The sequence below is a fragment of the Macaca fascicularis genome, chromosome 11, assembly GCF_037993035.2.
Source record: "Macaca fascicularis isolate 582-1 chromosome 11, T2T-MFA8v1.1".
Classification (NCBI taxonomy): Eukaryota; Metazoa; Chordata; class Mammalia; order Primates; family Cercopithecidae; genus Macaca; species Macaca fascicularis.
Window position 1 is genome coordinate 80,164,750 of NC_088385.1, and position 23,859 is coordinate 80,188,608.

Genomic DNA, 23,859 nt, shown 5'->3' on the forward strand with positions numbered 1-23,859 from the left:
AACTCTCCTCACTTTTCTCTTTTGTGAGTTCTCTATACAGAATATCTTTTGAATAGATATACTAAGAAATAATTAAATTTAGAATTCTGATAAATTATTTGCCCCTCTAGCAAGTGAAAGTGTAAAGAACCATTTAAGATCTTGAACTTTTAGAGTTCATTTGTTTGAAATTGACTCACATATTGTCAAAGCTGCTGATTTTCCTCAAGCTATTTTCATTTCCCATCAATTTCCCATGAGGTGTTTCTCAAGTTCCCTTTCAGCCGGCACATGTATATTTTCCAAATTCCTTGCTTGACAGTAAAAGCAAATGTTATGTTTATTTCTACTCTACTGATCAAATTTCTCCCAAACATATTTTTAAATTTATGTCTCCCACCTGAATAGACTTGAAAGCGATATTCCTGGAAGTGGTGACTTCATATCAAAGTCAATTTCTTTATACGAATCCTGGCTCATGAGAATCAAGTCCTGTGTGACTGCGCACTCCCTGAGCACAGAGGTTCAGCAATGACACCTGAACAGAATACATTCTAGGTAAGAGTGTTAACAAATTATCTAGTCTGCCTCCAAGGTCAAGTCTTTTTCAGAGTCAGACCTTTCCTCTGAAGGTCTTTATTGTATCAGACAGTTTCCAATGGGAAGAAAACTAGTCTTTTAAAATTGTTGAGGTTTATCTCATTCTCCTCCATCTGATAATCAGATACGAAAGATTTATGGAATCACGTGTCTAAAAGGGATTTGAAGCTAATTTTTTTCTTTTTCTTATTTTTATTTTTTTCCACAGGTGCTAAAAAAATAAGTAGTTTTTCAAATGACAACTCATGTCTTTCTAGGTTAAAAAAAAAGAAAATAATGATGTATTCATATCTCTCCCCATACAAAGGAGCTTCATAGTGTTTGAAATGAGAGAAAGTTTTTAAATCCCCTTCTTCCATTTTAGTCAGATAAAAAATGCCAACTTATATTAAATGATGGATTTGATTTGTTCTCTAGGCTTAACTGCATGGATTTAACTTTAATTTTTTCTCAACAAAATAGCAAGGAATAATTTAATAATCGCTTATTTTATTTCCTTTTATTCAGAAGGGGTCTCACTCTGTTGCCCAGGCTGGAGTGCAGTGGCCCAATCTCGGCTCACCTCAACCTCCACATCCCAGGTTCAAGTGATTCTCCTGCCTCAGCCTCCTGAGTAGCTGGGATTACCCAGCTAATTTTAATAATCTCTTATACGCTGACAATTTTTTTAAAAGTTTTACTTTTATTTAAAAAAAATGTTAGGTAAATTATTAAGCACATATTTCTTGACATTGAGAACTGGATATTTAAATAACTTGTTGAGGTCTCAAAATGTAAACACAAAAAACTAAAATCAGTGTTGCAATTAGGCTTTTAAATAAAGGGTAATTGCAAATAAAGTCCAGACTTGTGTAACAGATATCTGTAGCCTGGACTAGCATAGAGAGAGTACAGGATAAAACTAATTTAACACTCTTACTCTCAGGCACTAGCTTGAAGAAATTGATGGGCTTTGATGTTCTGAGTTATAGAAGAAATGAGATATAAATAATAACGTTAAATATATTAGTTCTATTAGAAGCACCAAATCTAAGGATCATACTGGTACCATAGAGACACTAAATCACAACATTATAAATACCTATATAAAATTTTGTATATCCTATTCAAATAAGACTGTTCATGTCATGACATGGCATGTCCAATATCTTTATTTTGAATTTTTTTTTTTTATTATATGTCAAGTTCTGGGATACATGTGCAGAACAAGCGGGTTTGTTACATAAGTATACACATGCCATGGTGATTTGCTGCACCCATCAACCCGTCATCTACATTAGGTATTTTTCCTGATGCTATCCCTACTCTAGCCGCTCAACCCCCAACAGGCCCCAGTGTGTGATGTTTCCCTCCCTGTGCCATGTGTCCTTATTGTTCAACTCCCACTTATGAGTAAGAATATGTAGTGTTTGGTTTTCTGTCCCTGTGTTAGTTTGCTAAGAATGATGGTTTCCAGCTTCATCCATGTCCCTACAAAGGACATGAACTCATTCTTTTTTATGGCTCCATGTATTCCATGACATATATGTGCCACATTTTCTTTATCCAGTGTATCATAGATGGGCATTTGGGTTGGTTCCCATTCTTTGCTATTGTGAACAGTGCTGCAATAAACATACAAATACATGTGTGTTTACAGTAGAACGATTTATAATCCTTTGCGTATATACCCAGTAATGAGATTTCTGGGTGAAATGGTATTTTTTGTTCTAGATCCTTGAGGAGTTGCCACATTGTCTTGCACAATGGTTGAACCAATTTACACTCCCATTAACGATGTAAAAGTGTTCCTATTTCTTCACATCCTCTCCAGCATCTGTTAATTCCTGACTTTTTAATGATCTCCATTCTAACTGGCATAGTATGGTATCTCATTGTTATTTTGATTTGCATTTCTCTAAAGACGAGTGATGATGAGGTTTTTTTTCATATGTTTATTGGCTGCATAAATGTCATCTTTTGAGAAAAGTCTGTTCATATCCTTTGCCCACTTTTTGTTGGGGCTATTTTTTTCTTGTAAATTTGTTTAAGTTCCTTGTTTCTGGATATTAGCCCGTTGTCAGATGGATGGAGCACAAAAATTGACTCCCATTCTGTAGGTTTCCTGTTCACTCTGATGATGGTCTCTTTTCCTGTGCAGAAGCACAGTTTGTTTGTTTGTTTGTTTGTTTGTTTATTTATTTATTTATTTATTTTTTAAAGGACAGTCTGTTTAATAAATGGTGCCAAAACACTTGATATCCACAAGCAAAAGAGTGAAACTGGACCCTTATCCTACACCATACACACACATCAACTCAAAATGGATTACAGACCCAAAACAAAACCCAAAACTATAAAATTATTAGAATAAAACATAGAGGAAAAGTTTCTTGACATTGGTCTTGGAAATGATTTATTATTATTATTATTATTATAGTTTAAGTTCTAGGGTACATGTGCATAACGTGCAGGTTTGTTACATATGTATACTTGTGCCATGTTGGTGTGCTGCACCCATCAACTCGTCAGCACCCATCAACTCATCATTTACATCAGGTATAACTCCCAATGCTATCCCTCCCCCCTCCCCCTCCCCATAATAGGCCCCAGAGTGTGCTGTTCCCCTTCCCGAGTCCAAGTGATCTCATTGTTCAGTTCCCACCTATGAGTGAGAACATGCGGTATTTGGTTTTCGGTTCTTGCCATAGTTTGCTGAGAAGGACGGTTTCCAGCTGCATCCATGTCCCTACAAAGGACACAAACTCATCCTTTTTGATGGCTGCATAGTATTCCATGGTGTATATGTGCCACATTTTCTTAATCCAGTCTGTCACTGATGGACATTTGGGTTGATTCCAAGTCTTTGCTATTGTGAATAGTGCTGCAATAAACATACGTGTGCATGTGTCTTTATAGCAGCATGATTTATAATCCTTTGGGTATATACCCAGTAATGGGATGGCTGCGTCATATAGTACTTCTAGTTCTAGATCCTTGAGGAATCGCCATACTGTTTTCCATAATGGTTGAACTAGTTTACAATCCCACCAACAGTGTAAAAGTGTTCCTATTTCTCCACATGCTCTCCAGCACCTGTTGTTTCCTGACTTTTTAATGATCGCCATTCTAACTGGTGTGAGATGGTATCTCATTGTGGTTTTGATTTGCATTTCTCTGATGGCCAGTGATGATGAGCATTTTTTCATGTGTCTGTTGGCTGTATGCATGTCTTCTTTTGAGAAATGTCTGTTCATATCCTTTGTCCACTTTTTGATGGGGTTGTTTGTTTTTTTCTTGTAAATTTGTTTGAGTTCTTTGTAGGTTCTGGATATTAGCCCTTTGTCAGATGAGTAGATTGCAAAAATTTTCTCCCATTCTGTAGGTTGTCTGTTCATTCTGATGGTAGTTTCTTTTGCTGTGCAGAAGCTCTTTAGTTTAATTAGATCCCATTTGTCAATTTTGGCTTCTATTGCCATTGCTTTTGGTGTTTTAGACATGAAGTCTTTGCCCATGCCTATGTCCTGAATGGTATTACCTAGGTTTTCCTCTAGGGTTTCCATGGCATTAGGTCTAACATTTAAGTCTCTAATCCATCTTGAATTAATTTTCATATAAGGAGCAAGGAAAGGATCCAGTTTCAGCTTTCTACCTATGGCTAGCCAATTTTCCCAGCACCATCCATTAAATAGGGAATCCTTTCCCCATTTCTTGTTTTTGTCAGGTTTGTCAAAGATCAGATGGCTGTAGATGTGTGGTATTATTTCTGAGGACTCTGTTCTGTTCCATTGGTCTATATCTCTGTTTTGGTACCAGTACCAAAATACCTCCAGAGAAGCACAGTTTAATTAAATCTCATTTGTCAATTTTGGCTTTGTTGCCATTGGTTTTGGTGTTTTAGTAATAAAGAGTTTGCCCATGCCTATGTCCTGAATGGTATTGCCTAGGTTTTCTTCTAGTATTTGTGTGGTTTTAGGTCTTACATTTAGGTCTTTCATCCATATTGAATTAATTTTTGTATAAGGTATAAGGAAGGGATCCAGTTTCAGTTTTCTGCATATGGCTAGCTAGTTTTCCCAGCACCATTTGTTAAACAGGGAATCCTTTCCCCATTGCTTGTTTTTGTCAGGTTTGTCAAAGATGAGATGGTTGTAGATGTGTGGTGTTATTGCTGAGTTCTCTGTTCTCTTCCTTTGGTCTATATATCTATTTTGTACCACTACCATGCTTTTTTTGGTTACTGTAGCCTTGTAGTAGAGTTTGAAGTCAGGTAGCATGATGCCTCCAGCTTTATTCTTTTTGCTTAGAATTGTCGTGGCTATGTGAGCTCTTTTTTGATTCCATGTGAAATTTAAAGTAGATTCTTCTAATTCTGTGAAGAAAGTCAATGGTAGCTTGATAGGGATAGCATTTATTGTATAAATTACTTTTGGCAGTATGGTCATTTTCACGATATTGATTCTTCCTATCCATGAGAATGAAATGTTTTTCCATTTGTTTGTGTCCTCTCTTATTTCCTTGAGCAGTGGTTTGTAGTTCTCCTTCAAAAAGGTCCTTCACATCCCTTGTAAGCAGTATTCCTAGGTATTTTATTCTCTTTGTAACAATTGTGAATGGGAGTTCACTCATGATTTGGCTGTTTATCTATTATTGGTGTATAGGAATGCCTGTGATTTTTGCACATTGATTTTGTATCCTGAGAATTTGCTGAAGTTGCTTATCAGATTAAGGAGATTTGGGGCTGAGATGCTGGAGTTTTCTAAATACACAATAATGTCATCTGCAAACAGACACAATTTGACTTCCTCTCTTCCTATTTGGATACTCTTTATTTCTTTCTCTTGACTGATTGCCCTGGCCAGAACTTCCATAACTATGCTGAATAGGAGTGGTGAGAGAGGGCATCCTTGTCTTGTGCTGGTTTTCAAAGGGAATGCTGCCAGTTTTTGCCCATTCCATGTGATATTGGCTGTGGGTTTGTCATACATAGCTCTTATTATTTTGAGATACTTCCCATCAATACCTAGCTTATTGAGAGATTTTAGCATGAGGGTTGCTGAATTTTATCGAAGTCCTTTTCCACATCTGTTGAGATAATAATGTGGTTTTTGTCTTTGGTTCTGTTTATATGATGGATTATGTTTATTGATTTGCGTATGTTGAACCAGCCTTGCATCCCAGGGATGAAGCCGATTTGATCATGGTGGATAAGCTTTTTGATGTGCTGCTGGATTCGGTTTGCCAGTATTTTATTGAGGATTTTTGCATTGACGTTCATCAGGGATATTGGCCTGAATTTTTCTTTTTTTATTGTGTCTCTGTCAGGCTTTGGTATCATGATGATGCTGGCCTCATATTATGAGTGAGGGAGGATTCCCTCTTTTTCTATTGTTTGGAATAGTTTCAGAATTTGTACATCTGGTAAAATTCGACTGTGAATCCATCTGGTCCTGGGCTTTTTTCTGTTGGTAGGCTATTAGTTACTGCCTCAATTTCAGAACTTGTTATTGGTCTTTTCAGGGATTCGACTTCTTCCTGGTTTAGACTTGGGAGGGTGTATGTTTTCAGGAATTTATTATTTTCTTCTAGATTTTCTAGTTTATTTGCATAGTGGTCTTTTTAGTATTCTCTGATGTTAGTTCATATTTCTGTGGGATCACTGGTGATCTCCCTTTTATCACTTGTATTGTGTCTATTTGATTCTTCTCTCTTATTTAGTCTGGCTAGCGATCTAGGTATTTTGTTAATCCTTTCAAAAAACCAGCTCCTGACTTCCTTGATTTTTTGAAGGCGTTTTCATGTCTCTATCTCCTTCAGTTCTGCTCTGATCTTAGTTATTTATTGTCTTCTGGTAGCTTTTGAATTTGTTTGCTCTTGCCTCTTTATTTCTTTTCATTGTGATGTTAGGGTGTCAATTTTAGATCTTTCCTGCTTCCTCTTGTGGGCATTTGGTGGTATAAATTTCCCTCTAAACACTGCTTTAGCTGTGTCCCATAGATTCTGGTACATTGTGTCTTTATTCTCACTGTTTTCAAGGAACTTATTTATTTCTGCCTTAATTTTGTTATTTACCCAGCAGTCATTCAGGAGCAGGTTGTTCAATTTCCACGTAGTCCTGCGGTTTTCAGTGAGTTTCTTAATCCTGAGTTCTAATTTGATTGCACTGTTGTCTGAGAGACTGTTTGTTATGATTTCCATTCTTATGCATTTGCTGAGGAATCTTTTACTTTCAATTATGTGGTCAATTTTTGAACAAGTGTGATGTGGTGCTGAGAAGAATGTATATTCTGTTGATTTGGGTGGAGCATTCTGTAGATGTCTATTAGGTCTGCTTTGTTCAGAGTTGAGTTCAAGTCCTGAGTATTCTTGTTAATTTCGTGTCTCGTTGTTCTAATATTGACACTAGGGTGTTCAAGTCTCTCACTATTATTGTGTGAGAGTCTAAGTGTTTTTTAGGTCTCTAAGAACTTGCTTTATGAATCTGGGTGCTCCTGTATTGGATTCATACATATTTAGGATAGTTAGCTCTTCTTGTTGCATTGATCCCTTTATCCTTTATGTAATAGCCTTCTTTGTTTCTTTTGATCTTTTTTTGGTTTAAAGTCAGTTTTATCAGAGACTAGGATTGCAACCCCTGCTTTTTTTTTTTTTTCTTTCTATTTGCTTGGTAAATATTCCTCTGTCCCTTTATTTTGAGCCTATGTGTGACTTTGGAAGTGAGATGGGTCTTCTGAATACAGCACAGCAATGAATTTTGACTCTTTTCCAATTTGCCAGTTGTGTCTTTTAATTGGGGCATTTAGCTGATTTACATTTAAGGTTAATATTGTTAACCTTCAGGAGCTCTTGTAAGGCAGGCCTCGTGGTGACAAAATCTCTCAGCATTTGTTTGTCTGTAAAGGATTTTATTTCTCCTTTGCTTATGAAGCTTAGTTTGGCTGGATATGAAATTCTGGGTTGAAAATTTTTTTTTAAGAATGTTGGATATTGGCCCCCACTCTCCTCTGGCTTGTAGGATTCCTGCAGAGAGATCTGCTGTTAGTTTGATGGGCTTCCCTTTGTGGGTAACCTGACCTTTCTCTCTGGCTGCTCTTAACATTTTTTCCTCATTTCAAACTTGTTGAATCTGATGCCTTTCTCGAGGAATATCTTTGTGGTGTTCTCTGCCTGAATTTGAATGTTGGCCTGTCTTTCTAAGTTGGGGAAGTTCTCCTGGATAATAGGATGTTTTCCAACTTGGCTGAAGGGTGTTTTCCAACTTGGTTCCATTCTCCCCTTCACTTTTAGGTACACCAATCAAACACAGGTTTGGTTATTTCACATAGTCCCATATTTCTTGAAGTCTTTGTTCATTTCTTTTCATTATTTTTTTCTCTAAGCTTGTCTTAACACTTTATTTCATTAAGGTGATCTGCAATCTCTGATATCCTTTCTTCCGCTTGATCGATTCAGCTACCGATACTTGTTTATCCTTCATGAAGTTCTCACGCTCTGTTTTTCCGCTCCATCTGGTCATTTATGTTTTTCTCTAAACTGGTTAGTCTAGTTAGCAGTTTGTCTAACCTTCTTTTAAGGTTCTTAGCTTCCTTGCATTGGGTTAGAACATGTTCCTTTAGCTCGGAGGAGTTTGTTATTACCCACCTTCTGAAGTCTACTTCTGTCAATTTGTCAAACTCATTCTCCATCCAGTTTTGTTCCCTTGCTGCCGAGGAGAGGATTGTGCTCCTTTGGAGAGAAAGAGATGCTCTGGTTTTGCAAGTTAAAAAGGCTGTCTAATATCTTTAGCTCATTAAGTACAAGATACTTTTGAAACTATTCAACACTACTTTTTTTTTTGTAAAAGAAATTGGGTCGTAAATCTTACAGTATACTCCAGTTAAAGCAGCACTTGACTTAACTTGATGCTTTTTAAGAATTAACAAAAAAATGACTTTTTTTGGGGGGGGGTAGGATCTTTGTTCAGAAGATGACAATTGGTTTCTTTTCAACACATAATTTCCACTTCCATTTTTCCTCTGGTTTGAGGTCAGATGAATGTAATTTCTTGTTCTGGAGAAGTATGTCACCATTATTTTATAATACATGTAACTATTTTACCTTAAGTAATATACCTTTGCATTATTTGGTCTGCTAAAATATTGCACACACTCATGTATGCTCACAGAACTCAGGTATGTGGATATTCAATGATACCTAAATGTTATTAGGTATTATTTTGTTTATAATTTCTATTTGATGCAGTAGTACCCAGCTAAGGAATGATATCCTCTGCATCTTTATATTTTTTCCACATTTGTGTTGGGTTTTAGTAAGAATTCCTTAAAAAAACTTTATCAGACATTCTGATTATTACAATATGAGGTGCTTGAGTTATCCCTTCAGCAGAAAACAAATACAAAACTAAAAAAATCAAAATATCATAATTTAGAATATGAGAAAACAATTACAAACAATAAATTGAGAAACAACTAATTTTTCAAAACTCCAATATTATTAGGTTAGAATGGTGGCAAATCTGTAGCTTTCTTGTTTGAGGCTATTGCCATCCTACTCACTAGCTTAATTAGAGAAAACTACAGCTTTCACTGTTTGTGGTTGATGACTAAACCTAGTGACTTTGAAATAAGAGATGAAAGGCACAATGGAAAGCTTCGGGGTAGTAGGATGTAGCAAAATCCCATGGCTTTTCTGGTTAAATGTACGACTAGCTTTGTAACTACTAGAAAAAAACTTACAGTTTTTCAATCCTGAGGTTACGGGACAAGTGTGGGTTGAGAGAAAGAACAGCCAGAATTTCACAGGAAGATCTATAAGTGAGATAAAAAATAGAAATACTGATGTAAAAGCTGCAAATATTTGTGACTGATTTCTCAATTGTGCACATATAGAGAAATCTGGGAGTTCTCTGCAAAAAATAGAAGCCAAGGAAAATTTGAGAACTGGCTTTGACTTTGAAGAAGTTTCTTAAGCCACACAGCTTGGTTTGCTAAAGTTAGAAGCATTATAGACTTGAGGTTTGTAAACATAACATCCACCGGTGTCATTGGCTGACCACCAAACTATGAAGCCATAACTATGAATTCTCCTGCACCCCCCAAAAAAAGTAAAAAAGAAAAAAGATGATCAGATATAATCACAATTGCTCGCCATAACACAATCTCGTGGTAGTATACCTCTTCATCAAATCTTTGCCCTCAAGTCACCATAATGACTGAGACAGATAAAACTGAATAACTATGAGAAGAAAATGAGATCAAAAGTTAAAATTTAGATATTAATTGCTATGAATTAAATTAATTGATTTTAATTAATGGTTCTAAAAAACCCTACAGGCAGGCAGGAGGGTGCACCTAAGTTGGTTGTTGAAATATTTATTGGATTTAAAAATGCAGAGTTGATGCGGAATAAACATTTTTGAAGGAGGAATCAACACAGGTTAAATGCACATAGGCTCTAAACATCACATCATGGTGCTTTGAAAGCATCAAAAATAATATGGATGCTTCTCTACTAAAGTAAAACCCTAATATTTTCTTTTAGAAACAATCTTATAAAGAAGTATATATTAGCAACCTTTTTCATTAAAATAAATGAGCAATATATTATTACGTTAAAGTTACAATGTCGAAATTGAATTACCCTGATTTTTTAAAAATCGTCTTTGGGTTTTAAATATGTTTTTTTGTTGATGTTGTTTTTGGGTTTTGTTTGTTTGTTTGTTTGTTTTTCTGTTTCTGAGACAAAGTCTCATTCTGTCACCTATGCTGAAGTGCAATCACGCAATCTCACGACCTTGGCTCACTGCAACTTTCACTTCCTGGGTTCAAGCTATTCTCCTGCCTCGGCCTCCCAAAGTGCTGGGATTACAGGCATGAGCCACTGCGCTCGGCCTTAAATATGTTTTCAAATCTCCCAACCTAGCACCTGTAAATACATTTTTAGACAATATGTACTTTTTCTTTAAGAACTCATAATCTGGGTGACCTTTGCAATATAAAATTGTGATCATGTAAGAGAAAACCAAAGAAATATAGCGAAATCAGATAAAATTATTAGTCTGTGTAACCCTTTTTAAGGAAATCAAGTGCATACCAATACAGATGTTAAAAAAACAAACTAGAAAACATCTATTCATGCAGTAATATTCTTTTTAAAATTATAATAGGATTTACCTGAAGTATTACATTCAACATTGGTTTACCAATATACAATTAAAATAAATTTACCTAATTTACAAAGTAATGTTTATTTGTACTTATGTAATCTTAGGAATGGTTAAAGCTGGCTAGAGCAATCCAGATAGTAGAGTAACTGTTTAAGAAATTACCTAATAGAGTTCCTACTTGAGCCAAGTGTCTACATTTCTAGCTTGTTTATATTCCACTCCATCATGCAGCTTCTCAGTGTTTGACTTTGAAAGTCACTCTGAGGTTAAGTTCTGACCAGACATTTTTCAGGTGACCTGCAAGTAGCAATTCAGGTCCAATATTTTGTAAGTGTTGGTTTTTACAAAATAATTTGTCTTTTTATAAACATAATCAGTTTTTAGCAAAATCAACATTGTCAGATAAATGAACAAGATATGTTAAGGAGATAAATGTTGAGACCAAGAATTTACTAGACTGATTGCACAGATTCACAATTTAAAAGTAAGTATATATTTATTTTATTTTCAGCTTCTTAATACAATGTAAACTTATACATGCTTCTGCTTCAGAAGACCCTGAAGTTTATAGAAAGCTAAAATAAAACTAAAGGTGCTCATTTGTAAGTTATACCAAATATTTTACAATATATACTATTGTGCTAAACAGGACTGGATTGGATTGGCTAAAATAAACTGAATAAATTAGAGGTTAAGAGAGTCTCATAAAGTTTCGGAGACTTTTGCTGCATAGCTTTTGGTACCAATCCAGAAATAAAGGAGGGATTGTAAATGAAAAATCATTTCAAACCATATTATCATGGTGATAAATAAGAATATGATAATAATATATTAACTTTTATGAATCACATAAAGTTCTGACTAATTTTAGCTGTACATTCTCTCAAGTTTTGATTTTTACCCTTTTGCCAAGAATATCAATTTACACTAAATAAACTCCACTATTTACATACTATTGGCACTATATTTTCCTTGTTATCATTGTTAAATGCTTAGAAAAAAGTACTAAAATCTTAAGAGGTAATATAAAAATATTTGACATTCTTTTTTAAATGAAAAGGCAATATTAGGTTTTAAAATGGGGTAATCATTTTGGAGAGTTAAAATCAGGCAAGTATCGAGAGAGAGTATATAAACTAGCATGTCTCAAAGGATATTTATATAAAATATAAACAAAATATCCTGAAATATAGGAGATAGAAAATAATCTATATATATATACTAAATGTTACTACACAGTAGGAGTTTTTCATTAAACTATGTCTCCTTTTAGCACCATCCTAATGTCAAACAATTTTTTTCTACATGTATTAAGTTTCAGATATAATAATCAATTAGAAACATTTATAGTATTTCTAATAAACAGATACTCATTATGCAGGCTTATTTAAAAATAATTGTGATATGAAACTTACTATATATATATTCTTTATGGAGACCCATATTTTAAATATGAAATAATGGATAAATTATTCAAGCATTCATCTCATAGTTCTTTATTTACTTTATTATGAAATACCCTGACACAGGCTATCAGTGAAGTGTTCCAACGTAAAATGCATAACTCTCTTCACTTTGTAATGAAAAAAAGTAAAGTGCTTTTAAGGAACTATCATCCTTTTTTTTTTTTTTTTTTTTTTGAGACGGAGTCTCGCTCTGTCGCCCAGGCTGAAGTGCAGTGGCCGGATCTCAGCTCACTGCAAGCTCCGCCTCCCGGGTCTACGCCATTCTCCTGCCTCAGCCTCCCCAGTAGCTGGGACTACAGGCGCCCGCCACCTCGCCCGGCTAGTTTTTTGTATTTTTTTAGTAGAGACGGGGTTTCACCGTGTTAGCCAGGCTAGTCTCAATCTCCTGACCTCGGGATCCGCCCGTCTCGGCCTCCCAAAGTGCTGGGATTACAGGCTTGAGCCACCGCGCCCAGCCAGGAACTATCATCCTTATGAGAAGAAACACAACAGAGCCTGCTCCCTCTCTCTGCTCTCCACCATTTGAGAACACAACTAGAAGAATACCACGAGACGATGGCCACCTGCAAACCAGGAAGAAGGCCTTCACCATTGACTTCACCATGCTGGCACTATAGTCTAGGACTTTTAGCTTCTAGAACTGTGAGACATGGGTATTTGTTGTTTAAGCAATCAAATAGCATTGTTAGATGAAAACCTTTGCTATGGATCAAATGATACTCAACACTCAACATCTCCCCATCCGTCCCAAAAAAGTCAAAGTGGCCGGGCGTGGTGGCTCACACTTGTAATCCCAGCACTTTGGGAGGCCGAGGTGGACGGATCAGGAGGTCAGGAAATTGAGACCATCCTGGCTAACATGCTGAAACCCCGTCTCTACTAAAAATAAAAAATAAATAAAAATAAAAATAATTAGCTGGGCGTGGTGGCGGGTGCCTGTAGTCACAGCTACTCCTCAGGAGGTTGAGGCAGAAGAATGACGTGAGCCCGGGAGGCGGAGCTTGCAGTGAGCCGAGATCGCACCACTGCACTCCAGCCTGGGCGACAGAGCGACACTCCGTCTCAAAAAAAAAAAATAAATAATAAAAATAATAAATGAATGAAAAAAAAAAGTCAAAGGTTGGAGGGAAAACTTTGCTGAATTTTTGTCAATCTGTGTCAGGTATCAGCCCATAATTTCTAACTCAGTGTTAAAAAGTTTTCACTGTATGGGTAAAACCTTGCAACCTGATAAAGGTACACTTACTTCTGCCCAAAGAGAACAGAATTAAATATATTGCCAACATTTCATTATCTATGTCAATAAAGGGGAACAAAGAATGAGATAATACGGATCCATAGTTAATTCAAAATATATCATATTTTTTCAGTGCAATAGAATACTTCTTTTTCCACCTTATTAAGCATGATTTACTAAGGTTATTTCTGCAATTGATTTACAGTATTTTAGCACACACTTTGTGAGGTGTATCAGAATGACCTAGGTGACAAGTAGAAAATTTCTTAGATCAAACAATTATTCCCGTTAATTTTTAAATAAGACATTTTTTATTTGTGTATTAACAATGACAATACAGGTTCTGTGGCATCTGACATTTATACAATTTTAGAGGTCCTCCTTAAGTAAAAAAAAAAAAATACAAATATTAAATTGTACCACAAAAGTGAATCTTAAGTGAAAGTGGTCATAATTGATTTTAATCAAATACTAAATTACTACAATTTTTACAAAACTGTATGGACATATTTCTAGAGTCCTTGGAAGATATTAAATCAAATGAGGAGTTCTCAAACTCAAGTCTTTATTAAGATGTCCTTAGCTTCACTGTAAATCTTTCATGACTCTGTAGGCAATTTGAAATTCACTTCCAGGCCTGAAGGTAACATGGAGATGAAAATTTTGATGTTATCCAGCCAGAGGTCAGCAAGGAAGTCATAAGATTGGAGGGGATGACAGGAAGAAGGAGAAGTTGTTCACAACTGAATGAAGTCTCTAAGAGGGAACAGAAGAATTAGCTAGTAAAGAGTTATTCAGCTAGTGGAGTTGACAAATATAGGAATGAGAGTATAGGTAATATAGCAGCAGAAAGAAATTTGTTGTGGTAATTTTTAAATAACATGAATGAAAGAGAAAAGAGGTTAGACCAACCCAATCCAAAAGTTCTAAGAAAAAAGTCCTTCTATATATTGGTTTGATGCTGAAAATGTTTCTTGATGGCAGAGACCAATAGTTTGAAAGCCAACCTATGCAGATCAAGGGAGAATACCTCCTTAGCTTTAATGTATACTACTCTTAAATCTTAGCAACAGGGGTTAATGTGCAATGCCTTAGTTTCCAGAGGATTTTTACCATGATAATGTTGAGGTACATAGACCAATGGTTGTAAAAACATAGCAGTCAATAAATAATCTTTTAATCTCTTGCTCTCAAAGTTATCAGCTAATTTCTGGGATTTAACTGTGACTCCTCTCTCTCTCTCAGTCTCAAGCACATTTCATTTTCACTATTACAAAGCAAACATCCCTTAGGAAGATATTCCTTGTACCACGTAAAATCACTATTTCTCATGCTTAATTGTTCATTTAGCCACTTTACCAACACACAAATCCATCTGGAACATTCAAAAAGAGAAAGGTAGTATAGAGCTTGTTTCAGAGATCCTTTCCTATTACTCTTGGCTGTCTCTATTAAATCAGGCTAGGGAAATTCTATTCCTTGATTACTCATGCACTCTTTCAAAAAATTATTTCATGTAAGCTTTGGAAAATTGGATGAAATATTCCTACAAGCTACCATTGACTTTCTTCACAGAACTAGAAAAAATTACTTTAAATTTCATATGGAACCAAAAAAGAGCCCACATAGATAAGACAACCCTAAGCAGAAAGAACAAAGCTGGAGGCATCATGCTACCTGACTTCAAACTATACTAAAAAGCTACAGTAATAATAAAAGCACAGTACTGGTACCAAAACATATATAGACCAATAGAACAGAACAGAGAACTCAGAAATAACACCACACATCTACAACCATCTGATCTTTGACAAACCTGACAAAAATAAGCAATGGGGAAAGGATTCCCTATTCAGCAAATCGTACTGAGAAAACTGGCTAGCCATATGCAGAAAACAGAAACTGGAACCGTTCCTTATACCTTACACAAAAATTAACTCAAGATGCGTTAAAGACTTAAACATAAACTTAAAACCATAAAAACCCTAGAAGAAAATCTAGGCAATAACATTCAGGACATAGACATGGGCAAAGATTTCAAGAATAAAACACCAAAAGCAATGGCAACAAAGCTGAAATTGACAAATGGATTCTAATTAAACTAAACGGCTTCTGCTCAGCAAAATAAACTATCATCATAGTGAACAGGCAATGAGAGAAAATTTTTGCAATCTATCCATCTGACAGAGGTCTAATATCCAGAATCTACAAGGAACTTAAACAAATTTACAAGAAAAAAACAACACCATCAAAAAATGGGCAAAGGATATGAACAGACACTTCTCAAAAGAAGACATTTATGTGGCCAAGAAACATACGAAAAAAATCTCATCATCACTGATCATTAGAGAAATGCAAATCAAAGCCACAATGAGATACCTACTCATGCCAGTTAGAATGGTGATTATTAAAAAGTCTGGAAACAACAGATGCTGGTGAGGATGTGAAGAAATAGAAATACTTTTACACTGTTGGTGGCAGTGTAAATTAGTTCAACCATTGTGGAAGACAGTATGGTGATTCCTCAAAGACCTAGAACCAGAAATATCATTTGACCCAGTAATCCTATTACTGGGTATATACCCAAAGGATTATAAATCATTCTACCATAAAGACACATGCACACATATGTTTATTGCAGCACTACTTACAATAGCAAAGACTTGGAACCAACCCAAATGCCCGTCAATGATAGACTGGATAAAGAAAATGTGCATATATATGCCATGGAATACTATACAGCTATAAAAAAGAATGAGTTCATATCCTTTGTTGGGACATGGATGAAGCTGGAAACCATCATTCTCAGCATACTAAGACAGGAACAGAAAACCAAATACCTCGTGTTTTCACTCAACAGTGGGAGTTGAACAATGAGAACACATGGACACAGGAAGGGGAACATCACACACCGGGGCCTGTTGGGGGATGGGGGCAAAGGGAGGGACAGCATTAGGACAAATACCTAATTTACACGGAGCTTAAAACTAGATGACAAGTTGATAGGTGCAGCAAACCACCATGGCACATGTATACCTATGTAACAAACCTGCACATTCAGCACGTGTATCCCAGAACTTAAAGTAAAAAAAAAAAAAAAAAAAAAAAGAATAAAAATACTGGGCTGGGCAGGATGGCTTATGCCTGTAATCCCAACAATGTGTGAGGTTGAGGCAGGAGGATCACTTGAGCTCAGGAGTTCAAGACCAGCCTTGGTAACATAGTGAGAACCCATCTCCACAACATTAAAAAAAAAAAAAAAAAAAAATCATCCCAGTATGGTAGCATGCACCTATAGTTCCAGCTACTTGGGAGGCTGAAGCAGAGGATCCTTTGAGTTCAGGAGGTTGAGGATGCAGTGAGCCATGATTGTGCCACTGCCCTCCAGTGTGGGTGACAGAGTGAGATGTGTCTCAAAACAAAAACAAAACAAAACAAAAAGAATAAAATAGTAATATCAAAATAGATTAATTCATCACTTATGTGCTAACTACTTAACACGCAGTATTTCACTGAATAAAATTTTGTAAGATAACTGCTATTATTTACCCCATTTTAACAAATAAAAACATTACATCGTTATGAGATTGAGTAACTTACTTGTTACTCAAAATACAAAATTTTTAACACATATCATGCTCATTATATGCTAGAAGTTGATCTAAGTTACTTACACACCAATAAATTTAATTATAATAATCCTATGAAGTAAGTAATAAGTAATAATACTATTTCTGTTTGCTAGATTATGAAACTGAAACACAGAGTCATTAAATAATTTGGCCAAGTTCATATAACAACTATGAGACAGACTCAGTATTTATGCAGAGATGGTTAGGCCATGGAGTTCATCCTGTTACTAGCTATATTTAAAATTTGTTTACTGAGAAAATATTAATTAATATTAATTGATTTCAAAATATTCTAGACTTAGCCATTCTAAGAAAACCAGCAGGTAAAAAGAAAAATAATAATAAAATTGAAGTTTTTTCCTCAATAGGGACAAAATCGCAACTCTATTTTTATAATTCATATTGAAGGTGATCAACTTGTCTGATTATAGATGCAAGTCAAAGTTAGAGGAAGATCTAACTGAGCAAATGAGAAAATATTTTATTTGTTTGAAATGCCAGATATAGCATAAAATATCTGAGATATTTGTTTAACATTTTGTAAAGTAATACACCTAATTACAGACTAAAATATATGTGATCATCTCAATCAGTGAAGGAAAATATTTGACAAATTCAATACCCATAAATGACAAAAATCTCTCAGCTACCTACAAATACAAGGTGCTTTGTCAGTGCCATAAACGGCTTATACAGAAAAGCATACAGTTCACATCATACTTAGCAGTGAAAGAGTAAATACTTTCCCCCACAATCAAAAATAAATCCAGGATGTTAATTCTCCCTATTTCTAGTCAATGTATTAACCGGAGTTTCTAGAGAGTGCAATAGGGAAGCAAAAGAAATGTATGTCATTCAGATTCGAATGGATGAAAAAAAAATTCTTTCATTCTTGCAACATGATTATCTCTATAGAAAATCGTAAGGAACCCATAAACATTTCAGTAGAACTAATAGTTTTGGAAAATTTTCAGGATAGAAGATGAATCAGTGAATCTAAATATGACTAATAAAAAATCAGAATTTAAAATGATAAGATATACCAAAATGCAATCATTAATAACATCAAAAATATATAATATTTAGGAAATTTTGACAAACATGTGCATGGTAAATATAGTGAAAACAACAAAATACCACTGAGATAAATTTAAAAAGACCTAAGTAAATGCAGAGTTATACCATTTTCACAGGTATAAAAAAGTCTATATTAAGATGTCATTTTTTCCCAAATTAATCTTTAAATTTAACACAATCCTAATCAACATCCCAAAAAGCTTTTATAAATACAATTTTGCAGGCTAATTCTAAAATTTATATGGAAATGCAAAGAAACAAAAATGATCAAAACAAATTTGGAAGAATAAGAACAATTTTGGAGGACTTCCACTATCTGATGTTTATATTTATTACAAGGCTACTATAAGAAAACACTGTGAGACTGGCAAAAAGATAGTCATATAGATTGTATAGAAGAGAGAGACCAGAAATAGACATATACTCTCTAGTCAGTTACATTATCAAAATGTTGCCAAAGCAAATTACTGAAGAAATCATTATCTTTTCTAAAAGAACAGTACTAAGATAATTGAAAAGCTTTCTTCAAAAAAGATGCCAACCAGATAAAAAGCTACATCATCAGATTTTTTAAAGATACAAAAAACTTGAAATGAATCATATACTTAAATGTTAAGTACTAAAATTATGAAACTTATTAAAAAGTAGGCTAATCTTAGTAAACTTAAGTTTGGCAAGATGTTATTTTTGTTTTTGGTTTTGTTTTTGTTTTTGGTTTTGTTTTTTTTTTTTTTGAAACAGGTTCTCCCTCTGTCACCCAGGCTAGAGTGCAGTGACATGATCATGAGCACATCACCACACCCAGCTAATTTTTGTATTTTTTTGTAGAGACGGGTTTTCGTCATGTTGCTCGGGCTGATCTGGAACTCCTGGACTCAAGGGATCCACCCATCCTGGCCTCCCAAAGTACTAGGATTACAGGCGTGAGGCAAAAATATTTTAAATAGGACAAAAGACCAAATGAAGAAAAAACATAAAAATGACTGGTAGAGCAAGTGTTGTTGAGGAGATGAAGCAAAACCTGAACTCTGATAGAGTGCTGACACAACTGACACTACTGCTTTGTTCAACAGTTTGGCAGTTTCTTATAAAGGTAAATGTACACCTATTTTATGATAGCCATTTCATTTCTACACATTTATCCATAAGAATTGAAAGTATATGCTCACAAGAGACTGGTAAGCAAATGCTTATAGCATATCATTTATATTAACCGCAAACTTGAAACAACCCTACTGGCTATCAACAGGTGAATGAATAAACCCACTCTGGTGTATTCATATAATGGAATTCTACACAACAACAAAAAGGAATTAACTAATAATATTTACAACAATGTGAAGAAATTTCAAAATAATTTTAAGTGAAAGATATCAGACAGAAAAGAGGACATTCGATATGGTTTCAACTTATGTGAAAGCTAGTAAATGCAAAAAAGGTCTACAGTGACAGAAAACAGATTAATGGTTGCCTAGGGACAGAGGAACTGAGGAGGGAAGAATGGATAACAAAGAGGCATGAGGAAACATGTGGGTGGTCTATATATGTATTCATTACCATCATTATGGTGGTGATTTTATGGATGTGTATATATTCCAAAAAATTGCATATGTTAAATGTGCAATTTAATATATAGCAATTATACTTTAATAAACCTGTGAATAAATTGAAAAACAAGAAGGATAAGTAGGATGAGAAGGAGGAGAAACTGCAGCAGCTCAATAATCACTTGCTTTATCTAGTTTAAAAAAAAAATAAACCTCCCTATGCAATCTTTTTGACACACATAGCCTGAGACTAATTTATAGACCACACTAGCTAAAGTTAGCAAAATGCCCCTAGAACGTCTGTCAGGCTGGAATAGCATTGATTTATGGACCAGACATGGTTGATTGCAAATGACTAGTTAAATATTAAGGACAATGTGGGCATGAGTTGGAACCAGGTTTGGGTTAAGAAACTAAAATATTTATCTTATATGGTTTTATAGAGCATGACTATTTGGATCATCATATTGGATCCTCCTAATAATCCTATGAATTAAATCGCATTATAATTGCTATTATTAACATTTTGGTAACAAGAAGGAATGTCAACTACAATAAATGACTTGGCAAATAATACTTGGCTTTAGTTTTTATCTTCTTATGCTGAATCCCAGGCGCATTTCACCACAAAATCCTGTGGATTTGAATTAGAAATGAATGGAAATCCACAGTACTCCATGTGAATTGCAATAATAAAACATTAAGTAAGGAATGATTCATTTGAGGAAAGGATATTATATATTACTTCCCAGAGAAAGTGATTCATAAACCAAATCTTGAGGGAACAAACTAGGATAGATTTGTTAATAGGAGTTACACAGTATCTAGATCACTAAATAGGGAACTGTTAAATGTGTGCTGAAGAATGCAAGTTATTTAAGTAATTGAGAATAGTATGAACAAAGTCACAGTATGGGGGAGGAAGGAGATGTAAAATTTCTGTGGCAATGTTAGTAAGAAACCTGGCCAAATTAAAGAAAAACATTGCTAAGTGGGGCCAACAGAGAGATCTGAGGAAAGGAGATAGAAGATGAGGTTTACACAAGAAGGTTCAGAAATACACATATTATCCTTAAAACAGGGTTAGTCTAGCCTAGGGGGTGAATAGATTGAACACCAGAATTAGACTGTCTGCTTTAGCAGACAGATCATATTTGTTATAACTATGGAACAGTGGATAAGTTTGTTACCTCTTCATGCCTCAGCATCTTCACAGTAAAATGGGAATAGTAACAGTACTTTCCTCATTTTAAGAATTAAAAGTGCAATTACATATGTGCTTATGACTGTAGCATAGTTAGTATCATATAACGTCTTACATTAACCAATAAGGAAAAAAAAACAAAATTCTGTAATACCTGGTACACTGATATTACATCACAATAAATTGTCACTAAAGTGTTTGACACATTGATATATGATCCCTCTTTTAATGAAGGCACTTATAGTAAACAGCAGCCTCTCTAAAGTTATTTTATTTAAGGGTTCCTTTCGGCTCTAAAGGGATTATTGGCATTGCTTATTTTTCTGGTGCCTATTATTATGTGGAAGCACATATTATTGCTGCCAGACTGGTTTCAAAGTAAAATATACTTTTTCACTCAAGACTCTGTAATTTAATATTGTCTAAGGTGTAAAAGCTACCGATATATAACAAGGACTTTTGAAGTATTTTATAATTTAATTGGCCTTTTCTTCTCTTTTTTAGAATTCATTGCTGATTAAAGTAGGCATTATGATTTCAATGGAACAAAAGAGTTGTCTTCAAAACATGTCACAACTGCCTGGGAAAGCTGGTAATAAGAAACTGCTAATGAGAACCTGCTAATAAGCAGCTCAAAAATACCTCAAAATAACTCAACCATGAGCTTCTCCATCCCCCAGTCCAACCTGCACACATCAAAGAGAAAATATACAGAAGAGAATTGCATATTGATCATTACCTGCATTTTTGTTGTGGGGATCTTTTGTTAGGCACAGTTTGAGAAGCTTAATATGTATGAAAAAAGGAAAATACTTACATGGAACAAAATGCGAGTCTTATTATTAATAGAAGGTTTCTATCTTTACCTCACTGGCTGTGAAAGCTGGGACAATGGTTTTCTTTTCCTTTTTCCTTTTTCTCTTTTCTCTTCTCTTTTTCTCTTCTCTTCTCTTCTCTTCTCTTCTCTTCTCTTCTCTTCTCTTCTCTTCTCTTCTCTTCTCTTCTCTTCTCTTCTCTTCTCCTCTTCTCTTCTCTTCCCTTCTTTCTTTCTCTCTCTCTCTTTATTTCTTGACAATGCTTTTCTTTTCTTTTCTTTCATGAACATAAATATGAATTTGATTAGACCTTGGTAGACTTACTTGTAGGATCCAGGGTGTAGGAACACGTTCCAACTAAAATTACATCCTTAATAAAGTTGGTGATAAATATTCCTAGATAAGGTCTAAAGAGAAAGAAAACCCATTACACTATATTGAGTATTTAGTAGACATTAGTTACATCATAGCCCTCCAATAATGATTGTTCTTATAATTTTCCTTTAAAAAAATCACATTTGTACCATTCTCTGTTGTGTATATTAGGTGGAGTTCCACATCCTTTTTGAAAAGAAAGGTTTTATGTGAACAATGTATCTTGGAATCAGTCCATCATAAACTTCTGACTTCTATAACTAGATCGAGATGTTCATATGATCAATAAGAGTCTATTATAAACAACGACTTTTGCTTATAATTTAGAAAAATGGATTTTCCTCCTACTGCCAGAAAAGATGTGAGAGGTTTTGAGGTCTGGAGCTTCTCCAGCCACTGTGCAATAATAAGAAGAGAGCCTGTTTGAGAATGAATCCATTTGAAATGACACTGATAAGAAATTTTACTCAACCAAGTTTACCATCTTTCACTTTTCATACATTTTTTAGATCTTTCAGGAGGAGGAATATCTGTAGTTGACAAAATACACTGCATGAGAAATTGTAACTCTCTTCAACCATTCACTTTCTCGAGAGAAAAAGAAACAATGACTTCTCCTGTCATCCCAGAACTTTGGGGGCCGAGGCGACTGAATCACTTGAGGTTAGGAGTTCAAGAGCAATCTGGCTAACATGGTGAAACCCCTTCTATACTAAAAATACCAAAAATTACCTGGGCATGGTGGTGTGCACTTTAATCCCTCCTACTCGAGAGGCTGAGGCACGGGAATCACTGGAACCTGGGAGGTGGAGGCTCCAGTGAGCCAAGATCACGCCACTGCACTCCAGTCTGGGAGACAAAGTGAGACTACATCAAAAAAAAAAAAAAAAAAAAAAAAGAAGAAGAAGAAATAAGTAACTTATCTGTACTTTTTTGATGCTAAATTGTAAGACTCATTTTTTTTGTTGTTATTGAATATGTTTTATAAATTTTTTAATAGACATCACTGATGTTTTACAAGCCCCTTGTGTTTAGCAAACCTATTTCTGGTGTTTTGGTTTTGGTGGTGTTTTGGTTTTGGTGGTGTTTTTCTTTATATGAATTAATTTTTCTAAGATTATTTCTGAATGTATTATGAACATAGGACCCAAGTATATAGGATATCATAGATATTCTATAAGTGTGAGAACTAGCTGTTATCATTTCATGGTCTTTTAAATTTTAGATCTCAAGTAGCTAAACTTTAAAGTCTGAATAACATTAAAATATAAATTGACTTTTAAAGCTAGTTTTTAGAGAAATTGACAGTGAATTCAACTACACATATGTCACATAGCAATTGAATGCATTACCACTAAACTTTTTTTTGAACAGTTTCTTGAAATTCAATCTTTAATATATGTTTCCCATGGTTTATCAAACTCTAAATGTCTGTTTGGTAAAAACTCAAGTTAGAGATATGGTAAGTAAACGTCATAGCAATGCTTTTACATTGTACTTTTAAAATAAATTAGTGATTTCCAATTCCAGAAATAGCAGAGTGGCTCGTTTTGAAATAGCCAGATCAAAGATAACACTTATAAACTCTGGGAGACGGGGGTGTGGGAAACAGTTGTAAGAAAGCATTAGAGAGCTATTTAAGTTAGGAATATGCTTTAGAGAATTCAATTCTCCACAGTGTAATTCAACAGGATGAGATCCAAGTATCCATGTCTTTCCACTGCTGATATTTCCAAATATTCACCAGTATGGCGGTTAGAACTCAAGCAAAATGAGGTTGTGC

At 34.8% G+C, this 23,859-nt stretch overlaps 1 long non-coding RNA gene across 1 annotated transcript in view; it reads left to right on the top strand.

The window, feature by feature from the left end:
- LOC123567547 (uncharacterized) overlaps positions 1-22,946 on the top strand; it is a 93,766-nt gene extending 70,820 nt beyond the window's left edge. The window contains exon 5 of the long non-coding RNA XR_006690548.2: positions 21,391-22,946. This is a non-coding gene — a long non-coding RNA (uncharacterized lncRNA). The remainder of the gene's footprint in view (positions 1-21,390) is intronic.
- Positions 22,947-23,859: the final 913 nt, after the last annotated feature.